The sequence below is a fragment of the Macrobrachium nipponense genome, chromosome 41 (genome assembly GCF_015104395.2).
Source record: "Macrobrachium nipponense isolate FS-2020 chromosome 41, ASM1510439v2, whole genome shotgun sequence".
In the NCBI taxonomy this organism is placed as follows: domain Eukaryota; kingdom Metazoa; phylum Arthropoda; class Malacostraca; order Decapoda; family Palaemonidae; genus Macrobrachium; species Macrobrachium nipponense.
In genome coordinates this window covers 54538718-54566319 of record NC_061102.1, presented here as the reverse complement: position 1 = coordinate 54566319, position 27602 = coordinate 54538718, and positions in this window count along the sequence as shown.

Here is a 27602-nt window from a genome sequence, read left to right as displayed (position 1 = left end):
GGGAATAGCGGGTAAACAAATTAGAAGTCTAGGAAAAGTGAACTTGGAAATAAACATTCTAGCACACAAATTTGTCGAAAGTTTTCTAGTTCTAGAAGACAGATTTTTCCCACACAAGTATTATTTTCATTTAATTTAATGAGAAGATGTGGTATAATACTAGACAGCAGTGAAAGAAAGATTAGCCTGAGAAAGGATAGTCAGAAGAGCGTCTGTTTTACGCTTGACGAAGAAAAGCCTCACCCAAAGACTGAGACAGTTTCGACAAGCGAGAGAGACATACGAGAAAGGCAAGATAAAATAGAAACAGATAGAAAAGAGGAATTCCCACCATTACAGAATACAGAATCAATGAAATGTGCACATATAGATTATATGTACTCAGATTCAAGTAATTGCTCAGATATAATATAATATAACGAAAATCAAGATACTTATACAGATACCTATACAAATACATGTAGTACTAATACTGTAGCAATGTAGAAATGAGTTACGAGAATGAAGCAAAATACTAAATGAAGTATTGCTATTTGATAAAATAAGAAATCAGTTATAAATAGTAAAATAGAAGTAACAGAAGAAACCACTGAAAATGCAAAACTTTGTTATTTTTCAGTCATAGAAGATGAAGAGATATGTTGCGTTAGCACAGCTGATGATAATAAAGTACAATTTATACTCAATAGAGCAGTAACTTTAAATCCAAAATGCTTAACAAAAATATATCTAAGAGCAAAAGAGAACGTAAGGGCTAAAGATGTTCTATTGTTGAACGATGAATTACCAGATTTTGTCAGAATGGTTAATTCACTAGTCCATATGAATGGTGGTAATTGTGAAGCTTATGTCCAAAACTATTCAAATAACAAACTAACACTATACGCAGGCACTGTCTTTTGCATAGGAATACCTATTAACTATCCTTTACTAACAGTAGAAGAAAAAGCATTTTTCTCTATAAATGGCCAAAACTCTCAAATAAATCAGGAAGTAAATAAAACAGATTTTTCAGAAAATAGAAGAAAGTTAATTCAAGTGCTTGAGAAATATAAGAAATGTAATAGCTGTAGAAGGAGATAAAAACTATAAAGATCAAATGTCCTGCAACATAAGATTTTGTTAGATGATGGAGCCAAGTCATTTTTTATTCCTAATTACAGATTACCAATAAGCCAGAGACCCATAGTTGATAATTTGATAGAGGAAATGAAAAGAGATGGAATAATAATTCCTTCTAAATCTCCATATAATTCTCCATTGTTGCTTGTTCCAAAGAAAGATGGCAATTGGGAGCTTTTAATAGACTATAGAAAATTAAACTCCACCACAGTTCCAGATAGAATGCCGATGCCGGTAATTCCATGATATGCCCCAAGCCAATGGAGGGGGGCCAAAAATATTTTCATCCTTAAATCTACTTAGTGGATATTGGCAAATACCTCTAATAAAGAACATTTACAGTTTGAAGTGATGCCATTTGGACTCGCATCAGCTCCTTTAACGTTTTTAGATTAATGTTACAAATTCTAGGAGACATAGAAAATGTTGCAGTATATTTAGACGATGTGATAATTTTTAGTAAAGAATTAGAAAGCCATCTCAAAACATTAGAATTGGTCCTAGAAAGAATTTTAAGAATGGCATGGACTAAAAATTAAATAACTTGGGTCATGTAATTAGTGAAGACGAACTGCGCATGCAAGCAGGTAAAATAAATGCAATAATTGATTATCCAGCTCCCACTATTTTGAAAGCATTAAGGGGATTCCTGGAATGGTTGGATACTACAGACCATTTATAAAAGGATTTGCTTCTATCGCCAAACCTTTGACAGAATTAACGAAAAAGGATGTTAAATATGAATGGAAGAGTGAACAAGAAACAACCTTTCAAACATTAAAGAGCAAAATTACTTGGAACCCTGTTTTGGTCTACCCAGATTTTTCAAAAGATTTTTATTTAGCTTGTGATGCCTCGAGTACAGGGCTAGAAGCTGTATTGTTACAAAAGGCCGGCCAAAACTAGAATGAGGGCAGTATACTATGCCAGTAGAGTTTTAAACCAGCAGAAAAATATTATAGTACAACCGAAAGAGAGTGTTTAGCTTTCTTTTGGGATTTGAAGAAATATAGACACATACTTTTAGGTCATAAAGTTAATGTGCTTACTAATCACAAACCCATTTGTGATTTGTTTAAAAAAGACTTTCAATAACAACATGAAGTTCAATAGATGGTTCCTTAGTGTATTAGAGTTTGCTCCTGAGTTTAGATACATTCCAGGGAAACTTAAACCTTGGCAGATGCATTATCCGGATCTCAAGAAGCAACAGAAAAATGCATTACAACTAATACCTTTTATTATAGTTGTCAAGTGGTAGATGTAGATTTAGAAAGAGTGAAAGTAGAACAAGAAAAAGATCCAGAAATCAGGCAAGTAGTAGGACAGCTACTAATAGATGAATCCTTAAAAAACCTGATTTTCAGTTAATAAATGGTTTGTTGTATAAAATACCGACAGAGAAAAATGGTTGTTCTCGACTATATATCCCCAAAAACACTAACCAGAGAAGTTTAGGACTAACACACTCATATAAGTTGGCAGGACATCCAGGAATTAAAAAGACAACTAGAATCATAGCCAGAAATTATTTATGGCCACATTGTAGTGAAGATGCCACGAACTTTGTACAAAATTGCTTAGTTTGTAACCAACATAAAGGTAACGTAAATACAAAAGCTCCACTGGGAAAAATATCCATCAACTATTAGAGGAAACAAACAAATATTAGTCTTCTAGACTATCTAACTAGATATGTAGAAATCATACCTGTTAGAAACAGAGATGCAGCTACAGTAGCCGAAGCTCTTAAATCTAGAATTATAACCAGACATTCATGTTCCTCAAGTTCTTCTATCTGAGAATGCTACTGAATTTACTAGTGATCTTTTAAAGAAAATATGTGAATTTTATGAAATAAATAAATGTCAAATAACAGCTTATAAAACTTTAGTAAAACCACATACAGAAGAATAGGACTTAGCTCTTGAAGACGTACAGTTCACATTGAATAATACTGCAAATGAGACGATAGGAGAATCACCCCATTATTTGCTATATGGCTATCAGAAAAGAATGCCAAATACGTTGTTAGATGATGCAACACCACCCAGACATACTTATATTAATTATGATGACTACGTTGCATCGAAAACCAGACGTACTTACGAGACTATCATGCAGACAAGAGCTAGACTAAAGTACGTACATAAGACTCAAGAAAAATACAAAAATACCACTAAACCAGACATTACAGTGGGTACTCAAATTTATGTTCAGAAAATCATGTACCAGAAGGTCCAAATGTAAAAGCTTCTTCCAAATTCACTGGGCCATATAGTGATAGAAATGTTAAAATTAAATAAATACAGAGTAATAATGAAAGTTATCTAAAGGAAAAGGTAGTTCACTGGAATCATGTAAAGGTAGTGAAAACAGATCCATGGTCTACTAAAGATATAGACTACATAAGGAAGGAAAATACTGTAGAAAATCAATTACAACGAGGTATGAACTACGAAACAGAAAGAAGTAAAAATGTGTATATAACCGTATGTAAATAGTGTTGGACTGAAAATATCATAACTATGATGTATATAGTGCAATTTATGTGTCTATATATAAAGAAAATCTGATTAAGTCTAATTTTTGCAGATGCAAACATGCGGCTCATCATAGCACTAGTTTTAATTGGACTCATCTCTTCAGAAGTGGAGATAAGAAAAGGTGCCCTGTTAAAAAAACAGGGAAAAGTCAAAATGATTAAGGACCTTGGAATAGTTAGAATAGATATTTCCACAGTGCTCAAACGTGAAATTGAACTACAGAGAAATCCAAAATGGTATTAAAGCAATCCTACAGAAGGGTGATAATAACAGTGCCATGTCATTACTGGAAAAGTTGAGCATGAACATGCATAACACACTGAGAACAAGGTCCAAAAGATCCCTCTTACTCTTCATTGGAACCTCTCTAAATCAATTATTTGGGGTTGCTACCGAAGAATAGACAGACTGGAAAAGTGGGCAGCCGCGAGGGGTACAGTGATAAATAAAGTGATTGCCTCTCACAATCAAAATGCAGAACAAATAGAAAAATTGAAAGTTTTCATAGGTCAAGTAAATCAGAATGTAACAAAAAAAACTCATTAAGATAGAAAATATACAGTTTTTAAATACCTTTGCACTGGAAAGTGAAGTGATGTTACAGAACATAAAGGCATGCTCAATGCTGTCTTACTTCCTTGCAAAGGTATTTTTAACCCAACACTAATCACTCCAAAAGAATTAGAAGACATTATTAAGTTTTATATATTTGAGAAGCATTGAACATCTTTAGTATAAGATATTTTCATGTACTTTAATTTGATAAGTGCCAAAGTAATCCATGACAGAATTATTTTAGTTCTACCTTTCAATACGCAAATTTCAAATGTGCTACTTTCTGTATAATCCGTTTCTTATGTATATTGAAAATCAGATCATTATTAGAAAGGGGCTTAGTACTGTTTGCATTGGAAGAACATGGATTAATGTTAGACTTTTTAACTGATGAACAATTCAATGAATGTGTAATTTTGAAGGAAAAAGAGTATATATGTGATATTGATAACTTATATAAGACTACTACTATGAGATTCAGGGTCTCTGTAACACGGTTTTTTGGACTTTGCTCCTTGTCAAAGCATCGGATGTAGCTGAAAGTTGACATATGTATATTTTACAACCACACACAAATTTTTTCAGCATTATCAATAACCTAAACCCGATAGTTTTAATTTTTATAGAGTAAAAATGATCTAGCCACCGCCATGGCCAATGATTACGAGCCAAGAGTCGAAAAACATTCATTACGTAAGCAAGGTAAACAAACACCTTTGACGAAATGTTGCCCCGCCCATCCACTAGACAGAAACTCCATCGGTTCTGAAACCCAATGACTTTATGAATGCGGAACAATACATAGATGTGGGTGGGGTATCAGTGCTAGCGTAGTAATACTACTATAGCAGTAGTGCCGCAACAGTATAGCAGTAATATACATGAATTAAACGTTAGGCCAACTGCTGGGATCCTTGAGGATCATTTAGCACTTCTTACAACTACTCGAGAAATTAGTTTTTTATAGCCAGAAGTTAAATTTTCTAATCCAACAATTGCCCATGGTAGCCTTCAGCGTTATCCTGAATTATAACGAGGCGAAAGTGGGTGGAGCCTCATGGTTATCATTCTGACGATAATTATTGGTGAAGGTTTAAAGCCAATATACGGTACCGGCTATTTTTTATTTCAGTAAATAGGTAGATAGGCAATAAATAAAAATTGCTTGACATTGGATATAACAGTTATCAAATCAAGCTTGTCTACTATGTTTTTGAAAATTACCAACTATTCCACTACATCTTGTCAATCTGATTGTGACCTATAAAGCAGACTGTAATTTCTTAGGAACCTATTTTGGGAGTTAGACTAATAATCGAAGTGTTTTGTATTTATTAACATATTTTGTTTGTTGTTCATTATGACAATTATCAGTGGAGAGGTTCCAGAGTTCATAAAGGTGTACTGCTTTGCTTGTATTTAAATTTGTATGTCATTGTTGCCAGAGGTATAGCCCTTCGTTACGTATAGCCAATCATCCATCGAGAAAGAGGGGAGAAATGCTGTCATAAAGAGTTTTCGTAACGAGTGCGTTCGAACCTTTTTTCTGAGTAAGTTGGCCCGTCTTCAAAAAAAGTCACTTTTACATTGTAAGTACCAAATTTATTCAACCTACGTAATGCAGAATACAGTCAAAATTTATGTGTTGATATAATATGTATTCTGAATAAGCGTTATATTTATGAAATGCATAGAAATAAAAAAGTTATTACAGAGGCCCTGAATCTCATAGTAACAATCATTCCTCTCTGTATCCAAGAGTTGATTTTAAAACAAAAGTAAGAAAAGGATGTGTGTACACAGCAGTCATTTAATAAGTAATTTGAAGCAACTATAGTGAATGAAGACATTTTTGTATTTTCATTGGATACTGTTATGGCCACAGTCAATTGTCCTAATGTCACCACCCAACTGAAATTTAAGAATATTAAGTCTTTTGCAACATCGTGTAAGTTAATTATATCAAATCAATTATACTATGAACCACAGCTTTTCACTGAATACCATTTAAACAAAAAATGTGCCATATAAGAATTACACATTTGCAATAGATGAGTTTAAACTGTCTTAGCTAGAACTAAAGGAACTTGAGAACTTGAAATATGTTGATGCCTATTACTTGTATACGAAACCGATAGCACCATTGCTTTCATTTGTAAATCTGCTGGTAATAGTAGTCACTATTGTTTTGTTTATCATAGTGAGGCAAGTGATTATCAAAAAGATATAAGGGATACTGGACAGCAAATGAAAAGAAATTATCCATAATTGACATTTAATATCATCATCATTTCAAACATATTTTTTTTTCAGATATTGTATTCTGAGTATTCATTTAATATGCTTATGATTGATACATTTTTTAATTTGATATACTTATGAATTGATATGTTTAACATTTGCTATGATCTTTTTTACAATTTTATTACACTTATTCTCTCTTCCAGAGTTGGGAGAACAGATTTTATGTGTATCTATTGTACTCTTTAATGATTTTATTTAGTATATCCATTTTTCACACACACACACACACACATATATATATATATATATATATATATATATATATATATATATATAGATAGATAGATAGATAGATAGATAGATATATGTATATCTATATATATATATATAATTATATATATATATATATATATACTATATATATATATATATATATATATATATATATATATATATATATATATATATATATATGTAATAACTTACATTATAATATACAGATAAATTCCATATCTGTAAATAAACCCACGACCTAAGGGGTCATTGGCGAATTAGGAGTGCCCTACGTGACCATAAAATAAAACAACAAGATGTGAAAACTTGACCACGCTGTGCAATGCTTGCAGTAGCCTGGTTTGCGTTTGCATGTCTAATCATTTATGTATTTTGTCAACTGATCACAACACCTTCCATGGGAAGCGGTTGACCTGTTAACCCGCAGCGGAAACTCATGACTCCGAGCCGGCAGGCTACGTATTCATTTTTGTTCTAATTATAATCAATCGCTTAGATAGCTAGTGTTCCACTATCGAAGCGATGCCCCTGTATTGCTAGTTCTCTTCTAGTTACTCACGGAGCGGTCATCCGACCAAACCCATCTCTCTACTCCAGTGATGGAGCTAAGAAATAAAGTTGTTAAAAGTTATACTTCCTCGGTTTGAGTCATCTCCCTAATTCCAAAGAAGAACCAACTCTACTAGATATCACGAGACGAGAAGGGAAAGCAGAACCACAATGCTTACGAACAACAGTCGTAAGAAAATACATACAACCTGTCGCTGTCTCACACCATTATACTAAGTGGACAAGCGGGGAGATAAGATCTGGTGGCAGCTTAAATCTACAATTACAAAAGAACCATATACGTCTGCCGAAGAAATGTGGCATCGAATACCAGCTATAAATCAATAATAAACTGAGGAAACGGGATCTTCAATCAACATGCAACTGTAAACATCCTATGAATACGAAGAAATGTCCTTCATCGAGACGAATTCGAGCATCAACATCGACGTTTAGTGAACGACTCTTTCATCACCATATCTCCAAGAATCAAACCGGACGTGAAGCAGCATCGAACCATCAACGGGAAGAGAAGCAACCATCATACAAACAACGCGCAATCACAAGCCAGGACGAAGAGATTAGGTCAAGAGGAAACAACGCGAGAGAGAGAGAGAGAGAGAGAGGCTGTGACGTCATCACGATATCGACGGTCTTCCTGCAATGCGGCAGAGAGAGAGAGGCTGTGACGTCATCGGAACGTCATCATTCTTTCCGCATATATACCAAAGCTAAGTACATCCTTTATCCATTCAGGTTTTTCAGTGAAGTGTTTTACATCACGAGTCGATTGTCCAGTATTCCTGGGGTGAGTTATCCGCAATCTTAATCTTCATTCATTACAGGAATCAATCTTCAACTACGAGTTCTCGCCCGCAGATTCTTTTTTTTTCTCATTGTTGCTAATTGCTTTTTCCTCCAGGAGTTCTCCGGAAAATATCTTTATCACTTTATCTGTATTAATATTATCATTTTTGGGGGATTTTCCTATTATTTGCAACACATTTTTATTTTATATTGCATATGCATTTATGCAGTGGTCGTGTGTACTCTTATAGATACTTTGATAGGATCGCAAGGAATTGTAGTGATAAGATAAAAGTAAAAGTTAACATGGCAACTACTGTGGCTGGTTCCGGCTTCCGCACCTGGGTAACCCTAATCCCGTGGTCACTCTCGTCAGTGCGAGGTCAGCAATAGTCCCTTTTCAAGGTCGGGTCAATGGGTTCCTGCCCCAAAACGTTGAGTCATGGATCTCATCTGTAGATGCTCATTTAAATGCAAAATGCATCACAGACCCATCTGTACAATTACAGGAAGCCAAAAGCTTCATAGACTTTGCTAAAGGAGACGCAAGTGCATATCTTAGAGGAGTCTCTTTCCAAGAGGCGGTTACATGGGACGATTTCAAAGTTAGGTTACGTGCTGTATATGGCGGTGAAGAGGCTTTAAACGTAGTGCTGGCTTTAAGGAACATCCTTAACCAAGCCTCTATGACTCAGCTTAATGTTGTAGAACGGGCGGCGGTAATTGCCGACCGGCTAAATGAATATCAGGTTAATTTAAGTAACTCCGCGTGGGTTACAAGATCCAATATCGCCGTGAAAGATTTCATACGGTTGATTTATCTGACGTGTATGACAGTCATGTTGCCTGAAGCTTTAGTGCGGTGTTTTGACAAAAAGCTACAGCCCAACAGTACGGAACTAGATGTGTATAAACAGATAAAAAAACACTTCTAAATGTACTGACCTTGAGCCCCTTGCTTACTCAAGTTTTTGCAAATAATGAGAATAAGCCACAACAAGTAAACGTGGTCAATAATAATCAAGCTGCAGGGATGATTTGTTATAATTGTAAAAGACCAGGTCACATGATTTCAGACTGTTGGACGCATTTTTGTTCAATTCATAACAGTTCCACTCATTCATATAATCGGTGCTTCTCGCGGAATCAACAGCAGAATCCTAGAAACATGCAAACAGTTGCCAATGAAAACAAAAAGAAGAATACTCAGTACTTTAAAAAGAAGCAGGCGAACAGTAATGCTGCTCAACATCACAAAACAAACAAATCGTGCTTCAAGTAACTCTTTTCCCTGGGCCGTCTAGCCAGAACTCGCAAGGTCAAGCGAATTTTCCGAGTGTGCAAAACAAAGCAAATACCACGTAGTCATCTCCAGGGGGGGGAGAGGACGATGTTGGGTCATTCATATCAACATCTTTTGTATCAAATAAACAATTTAATCATTTACCAGATCATTGTGAGGCAATCGATTTTCCTATGAAACACATGGCCGAATCCAAAAAATCAGTGCAGGTTCCCGTAGATTTGCAACAAAAATTCACCGCAATTATTAAAGTCAAGATGAGTTATGCCCAACCTTACACGCAGTAAATTTAGAACACAAGTCATTTACATTATTTTTTTTATTCTGGTAGTCCACGTAATATCATGGATTTGCGGACTCACCATTTATTGTTTTCAAACTTCCCTATAGAGTAGTCCGGAGCAAGACTCTCGGGTATAGGAAATAAATAATTAAATATGGTAGGAGTAACTCATGTTCAGTACAAGGTCGGTAAGCGTACGTTTTCCGATACCTTTATCGTTGTACAAAACATTGATATGTATCCCGCTGTAATTATAGGATACCCGTCTATGGGCACTCAAAACATTACCTTAGCCCCTGCAAAACACGGTGTGTATATCAAAGGAAAATTCTATAAGTCTTCTAACACCTTAAAATCAGTTTTAGACAACAAGGAGACAACAAATAGAATAGTAACGTACGTTGAAGAACCAATCACTTGTCTCATGAATCAAGAAATAATCCATGCGACCCAACAGAATTCTCGCTCACCCGTGATATCAGCTTGCACGCAAACTCTCGAGCCGAACGTAACTTCGAACATATTAGTGCGTGTAAAGAAAACTTTGCCGGGATCTGAAATGTTAATCCTTTCCGACACTCTGAAAACTCACGGATTATCCGTCACACAAGCCATTTATACAGTCGGCTCACAACAACAATGTAACATCGAAGTCTGTAATCATTTGAATACCACTTTAGTAATTCCCAAAAATCAACATATCTTACCGTAGCTGAGATCAATCATGCTCAATCAGTTGCGGATGAATCCCTTTTGCAATCTATATAAAATAAAATCAATAAAGACATTCAAGAAGAAGAATTTCAGCAGAAATTTCTTGATCTTTTAACTAAATATCATGATGTTTTCTCCACTACGGATGGATCCTTAGGAAAAACGGATGTCATAGAACACCAAATAAGGTTAAAAGACAAGCAGAAAGTTATCTATGTACCTTTGTACAGACTCCCTATGAAATTCCAGAATGAGATAAATGATGAAGTAGGTAAAACTGCTAAAGGAAGGAGTCATTAGGAAATCAAACAGCCCTTATCAATTTTCCGTTAATAGTTGTACCGAAAAAAGATCGAACAGGTTGTGATCTGCGTAGACTTCCATCGCTTAAATGAGGAAATAATCCCTGACCGATTCCCAGTGCCATGTACTGACGATATTCTATCTTTACTAGGCCAGAACAAATAATTTACCAGTTTGGAATTACTTAAGGGTTTTCACCAGATACCGTTGGAAAAAGAGAGTATCCCATACACTGCCTTCAGCACAGCCAGGGGACATTATGAATTTTTGCGTATGCCTTTTGGTTTACGTTGTGCTCCCATAACATTTACTAGAATGATCAACATAGTGTTTGGAGACTTGTTAGGGGATATCCTACATGCCTATATGGACGACCTTGTAATCTTTTCTAATACCTTAGAAGAACATCTACGTAAATTAGAGCTAGTGCTACAAAGACTAAGAGAGCATAACCTAAGGGTAAAGATAAGTAAGTGTGAATTTTTCAAAACAGAACTAGTCTATTTAGGTTTCACGGTGTCTAGTCAAGGTCTTAAAGTAGTCCACGTGAGGTATTGGCTATCCGTAACTTTCTGATACCTACTAACGTCAAGGGAATACAGCAATTTCTGGGGTGTAGTGGCTATTATAGGCGTTTCATACGCAACTACTAAATTATAGCCGCTCCCCTAACCGATCTTATAAAGAAGGGCGTAGATTTCATATGGTCTGAGAAACATCAACAGGCGTTTGATACCTTGAAAGATGAACTGTGTAGTTCCCCTATCTTAAAATTTCCTGACTTCGGTAAGGAATTCTTTATTGCAACAGACGCCTCAGACCTAGGAGTAGGTGGGGTATTGCTTCAGCAATATGACAAACAGTTTTTCCCTATAGCTTTTTATTCACGTAAACTGAGACCTTCCGAAAGTAAATATGCAGTAATAGACAAGGAAGGGCTCGATATTGTTAATTCACTAGTTCATAATATACGGTTATCCTGTCAAGGTTCTCACTGATCATAAGCCCCTAACCGACTTCTTTAAAGGCTTTGGTCACAGCCCCAAACGAACTCGGTGGCATATGATCATCCAGGACTTTGGCGCGAGGATTGGGTATTTACCTGGGAAAGCAAATATCATTGCTGACACATTATCACGCAACCCCGCGTCATCTTGTACGGAGCCATTAGCTGAATTAATAGATATACCAACATCCATGCCTATTCTTAAAACTATATCTGAACAGGAAGATCTGGGCTGGAGTGCTGAACTAATACAGACGGAACAAAGAAAAGATCAGCAATTAGAAAAAATCATAAACGCTTTAAACGGAAATCCTAAGGAAAAAGAATATATAAAGTATAAGCAGCAGAATTATATAATCAAGGATAATATCCTGTGTAGATCCGTGACGAGGAAAACCCGCTACACACCACAGCTGAATAACGACCAGGTGGTGATACCGATCTCACTTATACCCACTGTCTTAAATTGGTTGCATGCAAATCCACTGCATGGCCACCCGGGTTTCTCCATCATGTCACAGAAAGCCAAATCCTTATTTTATTGCCATACGATGCTTACAGATATAAAAAGGCACATAGCTAATTGTCGCACTTGTCAGGAACACAAAGGGCACACGAAGACACTTGTCAGCCTAGGGGCTTATCCCGTGCCTAATCAGCCCTTTGAAAGAGTAAACTTGGATTTATTAACAGGGTTTTACGAGTCAGACAGAGGAAATAAGCACCTCCTAGTAATCATAGATGCCTTGACTCGATATACCGAACTGATAGCGCTTAAAACAAAAACCGCGGTCGAGTGCGCTAGGAAGTTTTACGAGTGCTACATTTGTAAGCCTGGAATTCCACACATGATCATCTCTGACTCTGGCAGAGAGTTCAATAATCACTCCTTAACTCATTGTGTGAATTCCTGTGCATAAAGAAAATCAATACCATGATCTACCACCCAGAGTCTAACGGGCTAGTGGAAAGAGCAAATCGTAAAGTTTTAAACATATTAAGGGTTACATTAGGGGGAATGGACCCCTGGGATATTGCCATATCTGCGGTACTAAGCACTCTTAAACACTCATATCATGTATCTATTAAAATGTCGCCGCATGAGGCACTGTACGGTACCCCAGCTAGAACGCCTTTCCATGTATTAACGCCTACAACCAATTTATCAAATCCTCTAAAGGATGTTATGGATGCAAGCATAAGTCATTATAATATACTTCGTAAGAATCTAGAAGAATCACAAATCATAATGAAAAGAAATCATGATAAAATAGCTAAGCCAACTAAACCATATGCCATGGGCGATAAGGTATACATACAAGTATATGTACGCAAAGGACTCAATTACAAACTGACACCTAAGTTTGAAGGCCCGTTTAACATTTTAGAAATATTAACGACCAATAGATTTAGAGTTCAAAACGTATCCCAACCCACTGATATGAGAATCGTTCCATTGGCGCACATCAGAAATTAAAAAGAAGGGTAGAAGGAAGTGAGGGAAATGTTTGTATCTATGAAACTTGTATAATATATATAATATTTGTATGTAAACATTTTTCTTTAACATGATTTATTACATATATTTTACTCATTGCAGGTTTCCAAAATGAATCTGTTATTGTTACGGGTGATATTGTTCGTTCAGACATCTTTGTCGTGTGGGAAGAGTGCTAAACAAAAAATCAGATTTTACTCATGGCACTATTGTAGAAAGAACAGAAGACGTTTTCATTACGGCAAGCAATATAGTCATAGAAGTAGATATGCAGGCGATCTTTCTCCCGGAGAATGACGTCATTAACCTAAAGAGTGACCTGTTGAGGTTTGCTGTTTCGTTGAATGAAATGCACCAACGTCATTTTCCTGCTTACCCAGAGGGTTCGCTAGCACAAACAATAAGCATTGCGGAAATATTATTATACGCCTTGCAAAATAAAACCGCCGAGGCAGAAGCTCTGGCTCGAGATCTGCTGATGTGGACTGTACGGCACAATAACCTCGAACGTCGCAGTCCGTTTATCTTTGCTTCATTAAACATCTTTGGATCTGTTGCAAGTTTAGGCTTAGGAATTTCAAATCGCCTTAAAATAAAAGAGAATTGAGTTTTTGCAACATGAAAACGAATTAGTTTTATCAGAATTGCGTAACCAGTTATCCTCAATCAATCAAATAATGAGTTTGGTGAACGAACATTCTAGTAATATCGATCAGATTATGGAAATGCAACACTTGCTGGCTACATTAGCTTATTATAGTTCGAAAATAGATCATATCCGTACCAAAATTTCACATTTTATTGAGAAATCAAAAGACTATGTAGAAGCTATTACGCTAGCAACAAAGGGTGTTTTATCCCCACATCTTATGCCTATTAAAGATCTGACTTTAACTTTGGAGAACGGACGGGAGAAACTAGGTTATATTCCTTTATTAGACGCCCATAAGATAGAGTTTTATTATATTTTAATATCAGTAAGCGTTGAAAATTACAGGATCATGATTACCATTCCCTTTAATTCTTCTGATGCCTGGCAAGCATACAAAATAGCACCATTCCCAACTTTCATGACGAATAACTCAAGTCCAGTAATATCCAATTTGACGGGACACGTATTGATTTCCCTGATAGGGAATCATATACTGTCATAAAAGGCTTAGATAAATTCACTTACTGTTCAGAAGCCATGAATAATAAAGTTTGTTCAGCTGACTCTTTTGAATTCCATCCTATGTCAATGGATTCGTGCGAGTTAGGTATAGTGCTAAATGGTTCTCTCTCCCATACACACGAAGGTTGTCTGAAAAAACTTTATCCTTTTAACGGTAATAAGTTCAATTACAGACTGAACACGGCTCGTGGATCCAATACGACATGGAAGGCTTTGAAGTGGCATGTCTGGACGGGACCACGGCCCACTCCCAGGTCTTTGTTGCAGCCGACGGTTGTACCGGGACGTCTACGAACTACACGGTCCGAAGGGTTAACACTATAATTTGTGAACAGGCCTATTTTGCCAACTTCACTTGGGCGACTACAGTTATCCCATCACTACCTCTTCCATACAACGCGAAGGTGGCTCATCGTTTGACGCAACTGGCTGAGATGGACCACACGTCACCGACTTATGCAGGAGGAGAAAATCTTCGTTTCTACATGCTGCTAGCCGTGTTTTGCGTTACGGTGATGATTAATATCGCCGTTAACATCTTTGCTTGGCGTAGGTTGAGGCGAACACAGATGGATCTTCAGTGGAACGTTCTGCACGTCCAGATGACACTCCTATTGCGTTAAAAGCCTTTATGTTCAGAGCCATTTGAAACTGGCCATTTCACCTGACTCAGACGAAATATGTAGGACAACAGACTCCAAGCCTTTGCATTTATTTTTTAAATATATGAACAGTTAAAAGTATCTTTCGGGCACTAATAAAATATTAAAGCCCTATATATTAAAATGTTGGTGCGTGTACGTACCAGGAATCTATATTTTGTGCACAGTCATATGTTATCTTTATATCTTTACAAAGAGTAACAAATATTCTTGAACAGTTATCCATGATCATGTATAAATTATGTATCTCCACAGGGTAACAACTATTCTTAATCGGGTTACCTATTATCAATCATGTATAATTATGTATCTCCACAGGGTAACAACTATTCTCAATCGGATTACCTATTACTATAATCTTCATGTATACATGTTAACCTTTTAATTTTTTGGTACCTTATAATCATTTACTAATACTATACCATATATAGCAAACATGGATCTGTATTTTCCATGCATTTTCTTTGTTTATGAATGTGTCCATTAGATATGTATTTTTTTTTTACATATACTTTTATGCATATTTTTCTTAATCACTTGTTTATGGTTATGACTAAATATATATTACGGGCACACTCCTAAAAAACCATGTTTAACGTAATTTTTGTTGTTCAATGCTTGAATGGTAGCTGTCCGAGCCTAATGTAATAATTACATTATAATATACAGATAAATTCCATATCTGTAAATAAACCCACGACCTAAGGGGTCATTGGCGAATTAGGAGCGCCCTACGTGACCATAAAATAAGACAACAAGATGTGAAAACTGGACCACGCTGTGCAATGCTTGCAGTAGCCTGGTTTGCGTTTGCATGTCTAATCATTTATGTATTTTGTCAACTGATCACAACACCTTCCATGGGAAGCGGTTGACCTGTTAACCCGCAGCGGAAACTCATGACTTCCGAGCCGGCAGGCTACGTATTCATTTTGTTCTAATTATAATCAAGCGCTGAGATAGCTAGTGTTCCGCTATCGACGCTAAAGTAGTGAATATTCACTACTTTAGCTATCATGACAATACTATCAAGATAGGTGTAGCTAGCAACCTATTCTTAAGAGCCTTACGAATTTGTTCCCCAGATTTCCTGGAAAAAGAATTTGAACTAATTCGCAAGCAACTTTCATCTTTAAAGTATCCTGACCATATAATTGAGAAAGCAATTCAAAAAGCAAACGTAATTTTCTACCGACCCCCTAAAGACAAGACCAGAGACACACCCAACAATAAAATAAAAATTCCCCACCTGGAGACGATTAAGAGAGTAACTCACACCCTTGGGAAATCCAACCCTTTTACATTTACCTACCCAAATACCTTAGCCAAATCCCTGATTAACGTCCAACAAAAGACATCTCCCAAAGACTCTGGGGTATATGAGATCCCATGCCAGGACTGTGACCAATCTTACATCGGATTTACAGGTAAATCACTTCCCCAGAGATTAATACAACACAAACGGTCAGTTAGGTATGGACAACAGAACTCGGCTATTTTCAACCATATAAATGAACATAACCATAGAATAAACTGGAATATGTCACGTGTAATTTATAGCAGCAACTGCCGGTACAATAGTCAAATGATGGAATCGGCCTTAATAAAAGAGAAGCAGGTAATGAACATCTCAAAAGGGAATTGGATATCAGATATCGTCGACGCAGTGTTCATTCAACCAACGCTTAAGAAGATTAAAGGAAGATTATCAGCGGGGGTGACCTAAATTGGCTTACTTGTGGACGAATCTCTTGGTATAAATACCACCTTTTCTGTAAACTTTTCTCATTCATATACCTGAAGAGAGACAGCAGTCTCTGAAATATAGTACTTTTCTCTCTACATTTTTTGGTGTTTTTATGGGCTCCTTTAATTAGATGGAATTCTGTTGTCACAGAACATTTTACCAGTCATATATATATATATATATATATATATATATATATATATATATATATATATATATATATATATATATATATATATATATATATATATATATATATATATATATATATATATATATATATATATATATATATATATATTAAACACTGAAGACAATGTTTGCTAGGTGACCGAGTGATGTAATGATAGCTATAAGAAATAATAGTAGACAGGATAGCGTAAAAATAGAGAGAGAATAATCAAAGTACAGTGACATAACGAGAAAGAGAAAGAATAATCGGAGTATGTACAGTGAAAATAACGAGAAAGAGAAAGAGAAAGGGAGAGAGAGAATTGAGCTTTGGTGTGTGAGTGAGTCAGAATTTGATCAACAAGCCTAGACGTAACAAAACCTTAGTCACAGGACGTTGGGCAATAACACCATCGCAATTAAAATCTTAAGACCGTCCTAAAATCTTTGACCTGTGACCTCGCACCAGACTTACTCATCTTCTATCGATAATGAAGCTCGACCTCCATGGAGGAGGTATTAACATGTTAAAACCCTGGATAGGTTAGCTGGGTCGAGCACGACCCGAGGGGTGTTTCAAAAACATGTTTTTTTCCATAAATCATCGTCTATCTCAAATCTGGGTGTGGTCGATCTGCAAGAGGATAGCAGAACACACACTACAATCATGTCAAAACTTTCGTTTGCCTTGCCTTTGTCCTTTCCCCTTTTCTGAGTAATAGTTTGTTTTGAACATGTGTGGGATACAAAGGCAAAGTTATCAAGTAGTGATTTCCTGTCTAACACTGAAGACTCTGAGAAAGTTTTATATTGTTGGAAACTCTAGGTACGTGATGTGTATACATTATGCATGCCATTGTTTGTAGCTGAGAAGACTTATATTGCCATTTATTCCAATTTCTTTCAAATGCCAATTTCTCGGTTTTGGGATTTATTTTTTGCATTTTTCATCAACAATGGCCAGCAGGCAGTATTCTCTGGGGATGGATGTCATCAACTTATTTCTAATGGAATTATAAAGTGATTTTGATGATAATTTAGAGGTTGCTGACAACTCTATATGGCAAGAAGCCAAGTTTGTGCAATGAGAGTTGGACGCCTGGGGGATGACCTTGAGATATTACGACACAAGAGGGGGAGAGAGGGGGAGAGAAGGGATGGGCCTCTGTGTTTTCTTGTAACAGATTACGTGAGCCTATGTCAATAAATCATGACACACTGTAGAGAGAGAGAGAGAGAGAGAGAGAGAGAGAGAGAGAGAGAATAACATTTCTGATATGAGAGTAAATTACATCTTAGTGCAGATATTTTTACATAATTCCACTCTAGGATAATATGAGTTTTTTCTATAAAACAATTAGCCTTTTCCTATTTAATTTAGGTACCAAAATAATTCGTGGAATTTTGACAATTTGTTTGGCTAAAAAAACATACCTTTTTTTTATTTTTTTATTTTACAGCTATGGGTCCGACACCTTTTCTGGCAGTCACATTTTATAAACAGTTGTTTTTTTTTTTTTTGAAGGATTCCCTCAATTTTTGTGTGTATATAGCATATTTTGTATTTTTTGTAAATATTTTCGTAAATTATTGTTTGAGACAGAGAGGGAGAGATAATAATATTTCTTATATAACAGTAAATTACATATTAGTGCAGATCTTTTTACATGATTCTGTTCTAGGATAATATGAATTTATTCTATAAAAAAAAAATTAGCCACTTCCTATTTCATTTAGGTACCAAAATTTTTTTTTGAAATTTTGGCTTCTTTTTTGGCCAAAAAAAAAAAAAAAAATAAAAAACTTTTTTTCTCGTTTCAGATTTTGGACCCTCTATGGGTCCTACACCTTTTCTGGCAATCACATATTGTAAATAATAGATTTAGGATGGATTCTCTTAATTTTTGTGTGTATATAGCGTGTTTTGTATTTTTTTAAAATATTTTCGTAAATTATTTTTTTTACATACTTATTTTTTAAATACATTTGTATAAATATATTTAATTTGTAGATGGGTATGATTTATCTTTTCAGTAATGTTCGGCAATGGTGGAATTGATTTTAGAAATTAAAATGTGCAGCATAGCTGCAGTTTTTGATTTTCACAAATTTTTCTGGGGGCTTGGGTCGAGCTCGACCCCACAAACCTTTAAAGGGGCACCAAAATAGTGATACCTGTCCAGGGTTATATTATTGACTCCGCCTGGGCGGATGACAATGGCTTTCGACTCTCCCCGTCCAAAACTTTGGCAGTGCATTTTACTACAAGTACTCAAAAGGAAACCTTCCCAAATATTAAGCTGAAAGACACACTATTACTACATAAGGAGGAGGTGAAGTTTTTGATAAGAAGCTAACATTTTGTAGTCTTACTGACACCTTGAAAATTAAGGTAGAGAAGTCCCTTAACACTTTAAAAGTAGTCTCAGGTTTTAACTGGGGCGCTGCTAAGAGGTGACTTTTACGGTTATATGACTTACATAAATCAAAGCTATAGTATGGTTGCCAAGTCTACTCTTCAGCAAGTGCAAGCAAACTTAAGGAGTTGGATGGAGTTCATCATGCTGGTCTGAGAATTTGCTCTGGTGCATTAAGATTTCTCCAGTTGAAAGTCTATATACCAACACTGAACTCTCCCTGTAGACTTACGTCGAGAGGAACTGCGAATGAGGTTATATGCAGGAAACCCTGCACCATCTATTCTTAACCAAAACGATCCACAGCAGTTTGCAAATGATAGAGCATCCAAGCCTTTTCATGTAAGAATTAATGCTGCAGTTGACAGTGTGTCTATTAAGACAATACGTTGATTAAGTTGCCTCCTTGGTTGACCCCAGAACCACCAGTCTGTCAAAAAGTTGTGGTTAAAAAATCAGTTAATGTCCAAGAAGTGAAGGCTCATTTTCTTGATCATGACCAAATACATTCTGGTTCTGTTAAACTATTCAGTGATGGATCTAAAACATCATGTGGTGTTGGTTGTGCTGTTGTTCACGGTAATAGCTCATATGTTGGCAGACTTTCTAATAATGCCTTATTTTTACAGCTGAATTAACTGCATTAGCCAAATCTCTTAGAGATTGTTTCTGCTCTACAGGGTAAATAATTTCACCATACTGTATACTCAGATTCTTATAGTGCACCGATGGCCATTAAGCAATATAACCCTAAACATACAATTATTCAATTTATTCAAGAATGGTTGTATAGGCTTGCTTCAAAATGCAAATTAGTCTATTTTTGCTGGGTCCCTGCCCATGTAGGTATTACTGGTAACGAACTTGCTGACCATGAAGCAAGAAATGTCATTACTAAAGATGATATTCTCTTCCACTATATTCCTGCTACTGACATCAAATGGACTATTCGTTCATATATAAAATATAAATGGCAAGCACGTTGGTCGTCTTCCCTTCTGACCAACAATTATGTCGTCTGAGAATTGGCCATACTCGATTGACCCACCAATTCCTTTTAGATGGGGTAAACTGAACCAGTTATCTGTATGCAGTGTGACTCTCCTCTTACTGTGGAGCAAATTATATTACATTGCCATAGGTATTCTGCAGCACGGCAGAAACATGGGTTAGTGGGCAGGATATAGCCAGAACTGGCTTCGAGCTAAGGATGTTAGCAGTTTAAACTAACATTGGTTGAATTCCTTCCCAAGACATTAACCTTTTTAATGAAATTTGATATTGACCTTTTGGTACATTGGCAAGTGTATATATAAACTATCAGTTGTTTATATAAGCATGTTTATATTTATATGTATGTATGTGTACGTGTATGGTATGTGTGTATAATTTTTTTTATTCTTGTTTGCACGCTTGAAATGCAAAGTTATAATTTTTATGGCGGATATCAGTTTTTACCATAGTTTTAAAATCACCTGTATTTTATTTGCTTAATTTATAAATTTATCACCATAAATATTCATCTCAAATCCAATTCCATTCCATACTACTGCAACATTGAATGACCTTTACAGGTCCCAGGGGTTGGACTGTGCCCTAAATTTCATTATCAATCAACCATAATCAAACTAAGGGCAGCTTGTAAACTGGCTAAAATCACGAATCTGACGTTTTAGGACTTCTGTGTTTCGGTTTCATATGACATCTTTTTGTAAATTTGCTCATAAATATATCAAGGGGTTGCTGTTGGCTCTTGTTCTTGTCTTTTACGATAAAATGTCGGTTGTAAATGTAATTTTGCAAAGAAAAGTGGAAAGAAATATTAGAAAAAACATGTACAAATAAAAAAGTTACTGAATCTTCGTTCTCGGTAAATATTTTTCGACAAATATGCTAAGAATTTGTTACTGATTTATTTCTTATCTGTTTAGATATTGTGGGATCTGTAATTATAATTTTACAAAATAATATAAAATTATCTGTTAGAAAAACACATATAAGTTGTAAAATGTTCAACTTGTTAAAAGTAAGGAAAATTATTTTATTTTTCTTTCACCATGTGCTTTTTGCATCTCTTCCTCTTTCCACTGATGTGTTTTTTTTTCGTAAATTGGCCGACATCAAAGTTTACCCAGCCTGAGGAGCTGCATATTGATTTTTTACCCGTCTAGTAAGGGTTAAGTAGCTCCAGGACTCATGCTGAAGGGTGTTCTACTAGAAACAGTGCGCATAGTGAGAAAAGTGATAGGCTCCTAAGGAGTCAGGATGCAGCCCGGAACCCCACAATATAAAAACCACCAAGGGGAATAGGATGTCTGTGATAGACCTCCCTCAACGCCCCCCCCCCCCCCCCCCCAAAAAAAAAAAAAAAAAAAAAAAAAAAAGATAATAATACTAATAATCCCTATCCTCTATTATGACCATTTTATCAGTAAAAAGATTTTTTTACTCAAGTAACCTCCTGGTGTCGTTAGAATTTCCAATGAAAACATGTTTGCAGCTCTTCCTCCTTTCTTTTCATGAGCCTGATACCCCAATACAAGTTTTATTCCAGGGCTTAAAGAAAATGATGAGCAATTATCTGCAATAATTCTTTATTCACATTGATGTTTTGATGGTTTTTTAAAAGAAAATATACAAAACCAATAACTGATTTTATAATTAGCACAAGTTTTACAAGAAAAGAAAAAGTATAAATATTGGATAAACATGTAAAATACCGAATTCCTGCTTTCCTTTAAATTCCAATAGCTTCCGATGGATTCTTGAATACACATTTCCTGTTCTCTACAGTCAGTGTTTCCGTCCCTTCAACTTGTTGGGTCCGAAGATAAGCTCTAACAAAAAGGTGATGGAGGCGATTGCTGTGCCTGATGAAGAAAAGTCAAAACAGGTGGTGGAATTACTGGCATATAGGAAGTTTTAATCTAGCACAGACTTCAAAGAAAAGATACACTCTGTAGTTTAAAAGCCTCCTTAAATCAGCAAATATGATTCATTGCAGAAAGGATGTATTATTTATGTAATATATCTTGTAAAATTAAATACCCAATCTATAGGTATCTATTCATAACATGAAGTATTTACGCAGGTGAAAATTTTCTTTCCATGAATCACTCGATGCTAAAGGGGGAGGGATTTCGTTTTACATTTTGTACTTCGGCGTGAAAACATACAAGGACTTATGAAAGATTTTTAACAACACTATTTTTTTATGCCAAACACTGCCTTGCAATCGTATTTCATACAGCGTAACAGGTTTTACAGTTGAACTATGTCGATTATAAGAATATACTGTTCAGTAATGAAATACGTTCCTTTTTCAAGTTTTCCAGTCACTTTTATCCAAGAAAGCTATGGTGACATGATACAACTTTGAGCTAATAATTGAATGTCGGTTCAAAAGGTTTGTCCAGAATTTACCTACTAGTTTATATTGAAAATGTTTTTCATGCATATATATATATATATATATATATATATATATATATATATATATATATATATATATATATATATATATATATATATATATGCATACATTAATCTATTGGGGACATCAATTAGTGGAGGAGGCGAAAAGATATAGTTATTTAATGGTTTATTTATTATGTTATGTACAAGGTCCTTAGGATAAGGGTTTTTCTAAAAAATGGAAATTAAAAATTCTATTATTTTATTGTGAAAGATTTGCTAGCTAGAAGAGTATTTCAGAGCTCTATGGACAAGGGTATATATGGTATTTGGTTTAAAAGTTTTTTGACACGAACTATGGCGTGATCGGTATGGTCTTGACCTGCCATCTCGGTGGCCGCGAGTTCGATTCTCGAGCATTCCATTGAGGAGTTAGAGATGTGTATTTCTGATGATAGAAGTTCACTCTCGAAGTGGTTGGGAAGTCACGTAAAGCCGTTGCTGATTAACCATTGGTTCCATGCAACGTAAAACCACCATACAAACAAACACACAAACAAAAAACTGGCCAGTCCCGTATAAGACTTTTTTTTTGTCTTTTTTTTATATACAGCAGTGGTAAATTCAGAAATTACTCTGTTAACAAAATGTCCAAAAAGGTAATTTGTTCTCGTTCTCGATCTCCATGGTAAATTTAATATTGGAGTGTTGAAGGTTAAATATTCTAAGAATTGCGGTATTTGCCATTGATGTTTAAAAAGTACGAATGCATCCATGGCAAGCAAATACCGCAATTCTTAGAATATATTAACCTTCAACATTCCAATATTAAATTTACCATGGAGATTGAGAACGAACACAAATTACCTTTTTTGGACACTGTTGTTAACAGAGTCAATTCAGAATTCACCACTGCTGTATACCGGAAAAAGACTTATACGGGACTGGCCAGTAATTTCTATAGTTCGTGTCAAAAAACTTTTACACTAAATAACGTATATACCCTTCTCCATAGAGCTCTGAAATACTCTTCTAACTGGCAAATCTTTCACAATGAAATAGAATTTTGAATTGCCTTTTTTCAGAAAAGCTTCCATTCTAAAGACCTTGTACATAACATAATAACTAAACCATTACATAACTATACCCAATAGCCTCCTCCAGTAACTGATGTCCACAAAAAAATATGTATGCCTCGGTTCCTTAGACTTACTCAAATAATAGTACAGGAAATTCTCTGCCTAAAGCTGAAACCCCACACACCGCACAACACACACGCACACACACACAGACATATATCTATATATACTATATATATATATATATATATATATATATATATATATATAGAATATATATATTTATAATATACGTGTGTATTGGTTATATTATATAATAATATATAATATAATATTATATATACATATAATAGATATATTATAGATATAATATATATAAACATATATATATATATTATATATATATATTTATTAATAAGTATATATATATATAATATACTATATATATATGTAGAATCTGCTGGTCATTTTTACCAGATACATATGGAATTGTAATAGCCACAATGCCCTCTTAACTTCTCAAATTCTTTGTTCTTTTTGGATATACTTGGATCTCAAGGTTATGTAACCTTGAGATCCAACTTCAAAAAAGTATGAAGAAATCATGACGGCTGGTAGCAGGAAACAAACCTGCTATTAATGATGACGAGGTCACCTTGCCGACCTAACCACGATAAGGATAAAAGTCTTTTACCTCCCATATATACATATACCTGTCGTTTCCAGATATATTTATTAGAGCTGGAATAGACCTGTCTTCACCATCATCGTCAAGTGGGCAATCGTTTTTATTGCTCTGTAGGCTGAAATATATATGCAGACTCTACTGGTCATTTTTACCACCTACATATCTACTGGTTATTTTTACCAGATACATATGTAACTGTAATAGCCACTATGCAGTGTGACTATATCAATTACATATGTATCTGGTAAAAATGACCAGGATATTCTGCATATATATTTCAGCCTAAAAAGCAATAGTAACGATTGCACACTTGACTATGATGGCAAGGATGGGTTTATTCTTGCTCTAATAAATATATCTGAAAACGACAGGTATAAGTATGTACGAGAGGGAATAGACTTTTACCCTTCTCGCGGTCAGGTTGGTAAGGTGACCTCGTCGGGATTATGGTATCATGGGTTTGTTTCCCGCTACCAGCCATCATGATTTCTTAATGTTTTTTTTTTATCTCAAGGCTTTGTAGTGACAAGCGTATCCAAAAAAGAACAAAGCATTTGAGAAAAGGCATTGTGGCTATTACAATTACACACACACACACACACACACACACACACACACACACACACACACATACACACATATATATATATATATATATATATATATATATATATATATATATATATATATATATATATCTATATATATAGTATATATATGATATATATTATATATATATAGAATATATATATATATATATATATAATATATAAATATTATATATATAATATATATATTATATATATATATATATATATATATATATATATATATATATAGATATATAGATAATATATATATTATATATATAATACCATGATTTTAAGCAGGTGTGATGAAATCACTCATGTTCTCATGCTTGCAGGAAAATATAAATCACAAGATATATAATGTGTATATAACTTTGCTTGTTCACAAGCACATTTGAATTCAGACTTTTACCCTGATTTGTCATCTAAGATACCAAAATGATTTCATCACAAGAAATGTAGTACAGCAAAAGATTTCAGAAGCCTTACAAGACAGATACAGCAAGAAGACACCATAGAAATCAACGATGTCCAGAGGTCTAAGGTCATTGCTGGAAGCGGCCGATGTTAGAGGTTTAAGACACTCAGTGGCGTTGGGTAGCAGCGTCTCCATCACTCTGTCCAAGATGCCGGACTCTTTCATTCGACGGAGGCTGAAGTGGTGGAGACAGCTCATTGTTATTGGGTTAGTCTCGTCAACTACATTATATTCTTAAAATCCATTGCCGAAATACCTTAAATATTCCACATTTGTCAGGACAAGATTTTAAGATAATATTAGAAATTTAGATTTGCCAGTTTTATGTAAGATGAATGACTAAATAAGTTAGTACTATTATGGTGTCTTTGAAAACTTATATGATTGATATTTTTCATGATTTTGATAGAATATACCAAGGCAAAATATTAATGTATATCGATCACTGGTAAAACTTCTAAACTTCATAACTTCTTGATAACATAAAACAAGGAAGTCGATATTTCTTTTTAAAAAATATCCAATAAAATAAAGATGGAAATGCTTACGCAAAATCCATTTTAGGTTTGAAAGTCGAATTCTTTGGAAAAGCCAGACTAAGAGCAACTGGTCCGAGAAAGCCGCGAGGAACCATGTAAAGGTCGCACTTTCCGTCCTGCAGGGGAAGGAATTAAGAGGCACTGAAACTTTTTACATCTGAATTTTCGAAATTTGAAATACCAAGCGTTACTTTTACTTGAAAATATGTGATTAGTCCTTACATTGAGAATTATTACTCTATTGTTATTGTTATTATCATTATTACTATTATTATTGAAGCTCATTGTAATTTTACATTACAATATATTTTAGCAATTTCCATTCATGAACACGAATAAAATAACAAATAGAAATAACAGATGCATATACCAGCAAATTGAATTGTAAGGACGCGCACAAACTTTCTACACACACACAAATATATGTATGTATGTATGAATATATATATATATATATATATATATATATATATATATATATATATATATATATATATTTATATGTGTGTGTGGGGTGTGTGTCTATGTTGCGTCTCATAAAACTTACCTCTTCAAGGTATCTTGGTAGCGTTGACCCTGGACAAAACATGTTTCTCTCTCTCTCTCTCTGTATCAACTCCCCCCCCTCCCCCCCCGCCCCTTCTCTCTCTCTCAATCTATCTATTATCTCTCTCTCTCGCTCGACCAATCTCAACATAACCTTCAAATCATAATTACCTACGGTTGCTAAATCAGATCCAGAATGATCAAAAGTACAGTTTATTTGTGAGAACCTGCTTGAACCGTAGGAATTTATTTCCGGGCCAGGAATCCCTTGCATCATTACACACACACACACACACACACACACACACACACACACACACACACACACACACACATTTATATATATATATATATATTATATATATATATATATATATATATATTTGGATTAATTTTTGTGGAATTTTCCATTTTAGAGGAAATTTATTGGACCCTTTAAACGGAAAAGCTATTATAGCTGGGACTGGGTTTATATTTAAAGCTAAATAGTAGGAACTGTGGCAGGACCATCAACTGACCGATAATGTTCGGACCTGAGAGATATCTGGTGGAACTATTCTACAGGATTAGACCACGGATTTCAGGGGGTCTGGTTTTTTTAATAGGACTCTCGGCATTCTGTCCTGTTTGCCCATAATGTGATTGGGGTGGGGATGAATGTATTCTTGTAATACTCTTAGTTCTATCAAGTGGGTTTGGCTTAGACTTGGGCCACTCTAATCATGTTGTGCCATCCCCTATGGGTTGGGTAGGGATGTGGACATTTGGGAGTCGGTTCTCACTTTTGCCATTAGTGAAGGATAAACTCCATGAAAGGGTGATGATATCTTTTTAACGTTTTCAGGTTTATCTATTTTTCTATCTTTACTTCGG